Source organism: Microtus pennsylvanicus, chromosome X (assembly GCF_037038515.1).
Source record: "Microtus pennsylvanicus isolate mMicPen1 chromosome X, mMicPen1.hap1, whole genome shotgun sequence".
Taxonomy (NCBI): Eukaryota; Metazoa; Chordata; class Mammalia; order Rodentia; family Cricetidae; genus Microtus; species Microtus pennsylvanicus.
Window position 1 is genome coordinate 15,534,011 of NC_134601.1, and position 8,222 is coordinate 15,542,232.

Here is an 8,222-nt window from a genome sequence, read left to right on the forward strand (position 1 = left end):
TTACTCTGAGACGATGTCTGTCTTTGAGGTTGAGATGTATTTCTTGTATGCAGAAGAAGGATGGATTCTGTTTTTGTATCTAATCTGTTAGTCTGTGTCTTTTTATCAGTGAATTGAGTCCATTTACAGTAAAGGATATTAAAGACCAGTGATTGCTATCTCCTGTTAATTTAGTTTTCATCATTGGTGATGTTAATTTGTGCATTTTTCTTTGGGATTTGCTGTTATGAGACCATCAATTGTCCATGTTTTTGTTGGTGTAGCCAACTTCCTTGTGTTGGAGTTTTCCTTCAAGTATTTTGTGTAGGACTAGGTTTGTGGCTAGGTATTGGTGAAATCTATTCATCTTTTCCTCTAATAGGTGTTGTTGGGGCTGTCTGAGATTCTGTTGAATAATCTTCAAGGTGCCAGTGAATCTAAAGCTCAGATGGTTGTTCCTCATGGTACATTCAGTGTCACGGTTCTAGTTACCCCATAAGTTACTCAGTGTTCCTGAAGATAGGTCAGCGCTCCTGTGCCTTCCTCTGCTCACTTACAGTTTGCTGTCTCAGGTCTACTTTCTATATTACATTTTAAATGAGCTGCACAAACACAATACCTTAATCAAGAGCAGAAATATATGTGTAACAAAATTGACCTTAAATTTGTATCAGTAGAACAAAGCATTCATCTTTATATCATATCCCCTTTAAATGTAAACAAACATTTATAAACAATCATTTAGGGGATTTGGACATAGTTCTTTCCAAACTGCTTCCTGCTTTTTTGTAATCAAAGTAATTTTAGGGGGTATTTATAGCAACCTTTGGGTGGGGGATTCTTGGTCAATCAAAGCACATTAGTCTGGAAGAGACCTACAGGTTCTCATCTTCTGTGGAAACATAAGAGGAATTTCTTCTCCAAAGCAACATACCCTTAGTCTCAAATATTGAAGTCAAGAAATCTTTAAAATGCATATATTGGTTTAGCTTAGTAGTCCTTAGAATCAAATGTCTCTCTGCAAGCTGCTCACACTGCCCCAGTTCCAAGTATACAGCAGGTCTACGTCGAGTCATTAAGCAGTTTGTAATATGTTGCTCACCGACCCCATTCAAATACTCCATAGACAGATTTCCTAAGAGAGTCAGAGCCATTTGTGCTGAAGAACCAGGAAACCACCATTTTGAAACTGAGCAGTTTTTTTTCTACTGCCGAATCAGGGAGACCTCTCTTAAAGAAACTGTGGTATGCTGTCAAGCAGAGCCCATCCCCCCAAAAATGTGGCTAAACTTTGTTTTTTAGTTTCTGGAATTTCTTTCCAAGCCCTCTCAGGTTTTATGTGGATTTAGCTAGCACACATTGGAGCGCCAATTTGTTGGGGGAAGCTGCTTGTTTATTTTCAGGCCACCCAGACTCCCAGAATAATCACTCAGAAACCATATTAATTAAAACTCTGGTTGGCGAATAGCATAAGCATATTGTTAGGTAGCTCTTATATCTTTGGTTAACCCATTTCCATTATTTTATATTTTACCATGAGGCTCATGGCCTATCAACAAGGTTCCATCTGCAGCTTGTGTCTTTCTCCTCTGGTGACTCCATGACATATCCCTGATTCTGCTTTCTTTCTCCCAGCATTTAGTTTAGTTTTCATCACCTAGCTCTGTTCTTCCCTGCTATAGGCTCAAAGCAGTTTCTTTATTCATTAACCAATAAAAGCAACACATTTACAGACGGATTTCCCACATCATCTTCATAAATGCTGGATTCACAAGGAACTGTTCTTTCCCTTCCAGTGAGATGCACATCTCATGCCAAAAATGCTCCAGAAAACAAGACAGGGAAGGGGCAGAGATTCTTGAGTATAGGAGACCTTAAAGCCCAGCACCCATAGTGACACACTTCCTTCAACAAGACCACATCTACTCCAACAAAGCCACAACTCCTAAGAGTGCCACTTACAATGAACTTATAGGGACCAATTATATTCAAAATACCACAGGAACATTTTGTGTGTGTTTGTGCATATGTGTGTGTGTGAATATGAATATACAGTATGCATGTCTGATAAATAGTTACAAACTAAGGTATTCTTAAATTTCTTTCTTTTTTTTTTTGCAGCTGGGAGGAGCTATATTTTGTGTTGTGGTTAAAACCCTATCCCATTTTTCTTTTGAGCGGGAGACAAAACTCATGACACAAGCAGAAGCAGGGAGCATTATGGGTGAGTGTGAGGAGGCTGGGTAGGGTCCCTCAGTGCTCCTTTGCTATCCCTTGGAGCGGACTTGCCCCGGGATAGCGACTGCCACAGTGGTGCTATGGCAAATAAGGGCTTCCACATTGCCTGACCCAGGGAAAGACAGGGAGTTGGCGAGGCTCCCCTATGCTGTACACCTAAGGTGGCCTCAGTCTCTGCCTTTCCATTCGTCACCCAGGAACTTGAGTGGCGTATACTGTTATTCATAGTTAAGGTCAAACAGGTTATGCATGAGGCAGCATTTATACATATAGTATTTGGGATGGAAGGTCCCTTCTGACTTCTGAGAACCAGAAGTGAATTTGTACACGAGTCAGAACTTGGGCTGCAAATGGGTTCTGGATGAGGGCTGCTGGGCGTGCTCCAGCTTGCTGGTAGTGTTGTGCCTTGACAACTCTGGGCCAGGCCTGGGCCCAAGGGACTCTTCCTGTTCTGCTCTCAGGCTCCAGTTTGCAGCAGATAGCAGCCAGGGGAAGAAGGCTGGGGGGCAGTCTGTTGGGACAAACTTCTCCCAGAAAAGCTTTACATTGAGGCCAAAGTCCAGTGTGCGGGGCAGGCAGTCAGGATCAGCGTACACCTGCCCAATGATCTCACAGAGAACGATCCCAAAAGAGAAGACATCCACCGTCTCGTCGTAGCTCTTGCCATTCAGCATCTCGGGGGCCATCCAGTAGGGGTTTCCCACCAAAGTGTAGCGCTTCTTGCGGTCACTCTTTCGTAAGGTGCGTTTCTTGGAGGCGGCCTTTTCTACTGGGGGCCTTTTCCTCTCTTCCACTATAAGACGTGACAGCCCGAAGTCTGCTACCACCACAGTCTTGTCCAACTTGATGAGGCAGTTGTGTGAGTTCAGATCCCGGTGGATGATGCACATGGAGTGCAAATACGCCATTCCAGAGGAGATGCCTTTGGCAAACCTGACCTTCTGTTGCCAGGGGAACGGGTCCACGTTGCGCAGAAAGTCCTTCAGTGTGCCCCCCTCGATGTACTCAGTCAGCAGGTTTAGCTTCTTGTCCTTGTACAGAACGCCAATGAACTTGAGCACGTTAGGGTGGTCTAGGCTTCGCATCACTTTCACCTCAGTCAGGAAAGTCTTCTGTGTTTCCTCATCACAACGGATTAACTCCTTCATGACCATCACTTTGCCTGTGGCTTTGTGAGTCACCTTGATGGCCTGCCCAAAGAAGCCCTTGCCCAGGACCTCCCCGTGGAGCAGGTCGCAGGGCCGGAAGATCTGCTGTGAGTAGCTGCTAGAACAGCGCAGGGATTCGGAGCGGCTGATGTCACGGCTGAGGAGCAGGGGCTCCTTGGGAGAGCTGGGGCCAGGAGACTTGGAGATGCTGTTACTGCGCCTCAGGGAGCGTCTCCTCAGTGTCCCCTCCTGATTCTCCTTGGTGTCCAGGGTGCCGAGCGTGTGAGAGTGTCCAGTACTCTGCATGCGGGGAGAAAGCCGGGTATCTAGCCGCAGCTGGTCCAGGCGCTGGGGGACAGGGTCATGCTCGATCAGCAGTTGAAGCGTCTGGCTTGTCTGGTTAATCGCATCTTCCACCTCCTCTACACGCAGAGTGCGGACAGGGGTCCCATTGATCTCCAGGATGCAGTCCCCAGGGTAGATGGCATTGCGGTTGTTGGGACTGATGTGCATCCGGTTGACCTCTTTTACTTGCACGGTGGTGGCATAGTTAGAAGAGGCACTTTCCACGGACACGGAGAAGCCACGTCTGCACTCGGTGGTGGCCGGCATGGAGATGAGTGTGACCGAATAGGGCAGCTGGTCCTGGACAGACTCCGTGGACAGCCTTTCGAACATGGGTGCCGCCAGCACCACATCATTGTGGCACTTCCCACAGTATAGCGTAGCATGCTGCACCAAGGCATACGCATCCCCATCCTCAATGATCACCTTGCAGCTCATGCAGGCAAAGCACTCTGGGTGGTATTTAAACTCCCCAGCCACCATGGCAGGCCCTGTCATCAGCAGGGAGCAGCCGTGGCAGAATTCTCCAAACTTGGCCCAGTAGTCCTTGTGACAGTAGAGCCTCCCATCCTTCTCGTAGTACCAGTTGGTGAGGGATTCCTGGCATTCTGAACACCTAAAGGGGTCTCTGGAGGTGAAGTAAGCCGGGACAGACAAGTAACTCCCCATCTTCTTCCCACACCAGATAAACAGGCTCAGCTGCAACCCCGTCTGGGAGTGCCTCAGGCTGGCTGCAGACGGCCACCATGACAGGCGGGGTTCCCGGCACCTCTGGTTGGAGCCGGCCACCCGGTGCTCACCTCTGCCTCCGGAGCAGCAGGAGAGAGGACTCTAGGCCCCTGGCTCCCTGGCGGATTCCCGCAGGGGCACAAGGGTGGTGCTTCTCCTCCGTAGTGCTCGGGAGCCCCGTGGCTCCTCGGGGCTGCGGGAGAAGCACCTCTCTTCAGAGGCTGTGGACACTCAGGCATTCTGGGGAAGGGGCCGGTGATTAGCTAAAAATGAGATGCTGCTGTCAAGTTAGTCCCGGCCTTCAGTCCCACCCACCCCGAATGAGGGAGGGAGGAAGAGGAGCTCTTAAATTTCTTAAAACTGTTAAAATGAGAGAACTGAATCAGCAGTGGACATTGATGGTGCCCCCAAAGACTTTTGAGATCTGCAGGGTTCACCAAAAAACCTGTTCAGCACCAGAGGTGCGGGACAATCAAATACCATCCTACAAAATATTGTCCAAGGTCTCTAGAGCCTGGCAGAGGAGAGAAGAAAGGTCAGGATCCATCTGAGGGCTGTGCTGCCACCAGGAATATCCTGATCTAAATAGCCTGTACTATCACCCAGGGCCATGGTATCATCTAGGCAAGGGCTGCTGCAGAGGGCCATGTCTGGGTCCTTGGGGCCTTGCTGATTTGGGTGGCCAGGTCTGGCAAGTATGGTAATAGTATCACCCAAATCAGGGGCTGTGACTGAGGACCATGTGTAGGTCTGTGGTCCTATGGCAGCCAGTGTCTGAGTTGATGTCCAAGGCTTCTGTTGTCACTGAGGATTATGCAGATGATTGGGGTCTGATCAGCCACCTGGGACCATGTTGATGCTAGGGCCATGCTGCTGCGGAGGCCAGTGCTGATCTGAGGAGCCTGTGTTGCCACTGGGGTGGTGGTAGCATCCAGGTCTGAGCTGCTGCTGAGGAACATGTGTAGGTACATGATCTTGCTGCAGTTTGGATCTGTGGTGATGTCAATGGCCCATGTTAACATGGGGGGAGGGCATTGAAACCATGCTGTTCTGAGTCATCCCTGCCCTTCAATGGTTCTGGGATGACTGGTCCTGTCCCTTGCTGGATATTGCAGCATGTCAGCTGGTCCTACCCCTCAGGGGAGAGTTCACCCAGCACTGGGGAAAGAGTCTCAATTTTATCTTACTTTAATAACAAAAAAACACCATCACTAAAATATTTTATTGGAATAAGTGTAATGGATATATTTTCAAGAATATTAACGTGCAAGTGTTAAATCTAAACATTTTTAGTTAAAGCCGTTATATGAGTAAAGTGATGAGCATATATGTTTGTCAAACATTTTTATGTTAAATTTCTTTTTTGTTTTCAAAAGTAAAAGAAATAAAATCTCAAGAAATAACATCCAGAATTGAGGTAACCTCACTCCTTTTATAATAAAACAGCTATGCCATTAAGTCTTTAATAATAATAACCAACATCTTAAATTTTAAGATAAATCTACTCTATTTGCCACATTAAAATACAAAGCTAGTATTTATACAGCTATGATCTCTTAAAAAACCAGGTTTTTCAAAGTTCTTATGCCTAATTTAAACTTAAAAAATCCCTTTAAAGCCCTATAATCTCATCAAAAATCAGTTAAGCATTTTGTCTTTGACATTTAAAATGTTTTACTCATATTGAAAGCTGTACCTTAAAAGTTCAGGGTTTGGGGGCTAGGCAGATATATGGCTCAGCAGTTAAAAGTGTTAGTTGCTCTTCAAGAAAATAAAGCAAAACATTCTAAGCACAAAGTACAGAGTTTGTAATAGGGATTTCTTTTTTAAGACTTACATTTATTTTATATGTCTGGGTGTTTTGCACTCATGACTGTTTGTGCACTACATGGGTGCAGTATCTGCAGAGGCCAGAAGATCTTAAATATATCCCCTCAAACTGGAGTTAAAGATAGTTGTGAGCTGTCTGACATAGGTTCTAAGAATTGAACTCAGGTCCTCTGCAGGAATATTATATGCTCCTAATAGCTGAGCCATCTCTCCAGCGCCAGATTTTGTTTACAGATTGTTTACATTATTCAAAATTGGCTTGTAAATAAACGGTCACATATATTAAATGGTTGCATTAACCCAAATAATTCCTCTTAGTTCATAATGTAACTAAAACTTTTAAATACATATTTTAGGAGTCTTATTGAAGTTATTAGCTGGTTGATTTTTGTCCCAACTATGCTGTTAAAAGAAATCTAAAGAAGTTCATTTGTTTTGGGGAAATTAACTGGCTCCCAAGAAATGGTGGTGCACTAAATCACCCTCATAAATAAATACTCACAAAATCACCCTCATGGATAAATGCTCTCATAAAGGGCATGGTCCTTTAGGTCTATTATTCTTAGAACCAAAAAATTAAGACAGTAACTTACTGTCTTTTTTTAGTAATTAATATACTTGCCTACAGATGCAGTTTAAACAAGGGAATGGAATAGGCACAAAATAAAACCAAGAGTGATAAAACTTTATCCTGCTTTGCATTCCTCATACATGAAAATAAGAACAAATATTTTCAATAAAAAACAATTCGTAAGTTCTTGTTACAATAAAATTTAAATCCTTAACAAATTAATTTTTAAAAATTCAAATTTAGGACATTAATCATGATTTGCCTTTTTAAATAACTAAGATGTTTAGGGCAAATACACATTTTCTGTTTTTCATTAAAACATAAAATGCATTATTTATTTTATTTTTTAATGTTCATAAAGTTTTTTAATGACAGATCATTTTATATAGATATGTCTGTTCTAAGGTAAAGATGTTCCAAAATAAAAACAAGGAGATTAGGGAAAAACAAAAATTTAACTATATAACCAAAAGTCTATGAAAATTAAAATTAAAAGAGTATGAATTCACAAAAACTTCCATGAAGAACAAATATTTTATCTTTCATCAAGATAACTACTTATACTTTCTACTGAGTATCTCAGACTTTTAATTAGGAACCTGAGTCATAAAGTGCATGCTTATTTTTAATAAAAAATATGTCTCGGTCAAATTTAATCTAATAGTTAACAGTACTGGCTATCCTGGAACTCACCTTGTAGACAAGCCTAGCCTCAAACTCACAGAGATCCAACTGGTTTTGTCTCCTGAGTGTTGAGATTAATGTTATGTACCATCATGCCTACTTAATTGTTATAACTTTAACTAAAATTTGAACCATAATTTAATTTTTCAGCATAGGTGTAACTGACTTTCTGTGTAGTTAATGAACACTTGGAGGCTGCATGAGGATATAAGAGTAAAAGAACAACCAATATTTTGGTCCTTGCCCCCAGGTCACCTAGATCTCGTGGGACTAGGGAATAACAAAACTCTTCTTATAGCGTTGTATAGCTCAGGTGAGTTGTAGTGCTATTTTGCTTGTTTTAACAAATAAAGCCTGCCTGAAGATCAGGGTGCAAAGCTAAGCCACTAGAGGCCATGCAGTGGTGGCTCACACCTTTAATCCTAATACTCGAGAGTCACATGCCTTTAATCCCAAGGGAGGTGGAGACAGGAATGGATATGACTGGGCAGAGATATGAATCTAAAGTGGGAGGAGACAGACATTCTGATGCAGTCTGAGGTTATGTGGAGACAGTTGCAGTCCAAGGATGCTGTCTGAGGTGCAGTCTGAAGCAGTCTGAGTAGGCAGTCTGAGGACAGGATCACCCCTTTGGGCTGAGCATTGGTAGAGGTAAAATGGATGCTCTCCTTCTCTGATCTCTCAGCTTTCACCCCCTA

General features: G+C 43.7%; 1 pseudogene; it reads right to left on the reverse strand.

Annotated features, from left to right (window-relative positions):
* Positions 1-2,478: 2,478 nt before the first annotated feature.
* LOC142841675 (LIM domain kinase 2 pseudogene) lies at positions 2,479-4,554 on the reverse strand (annotated as a pseudogene).
* Positions 4,555-8,222: the final 3,668 nt, after the last annotated feature.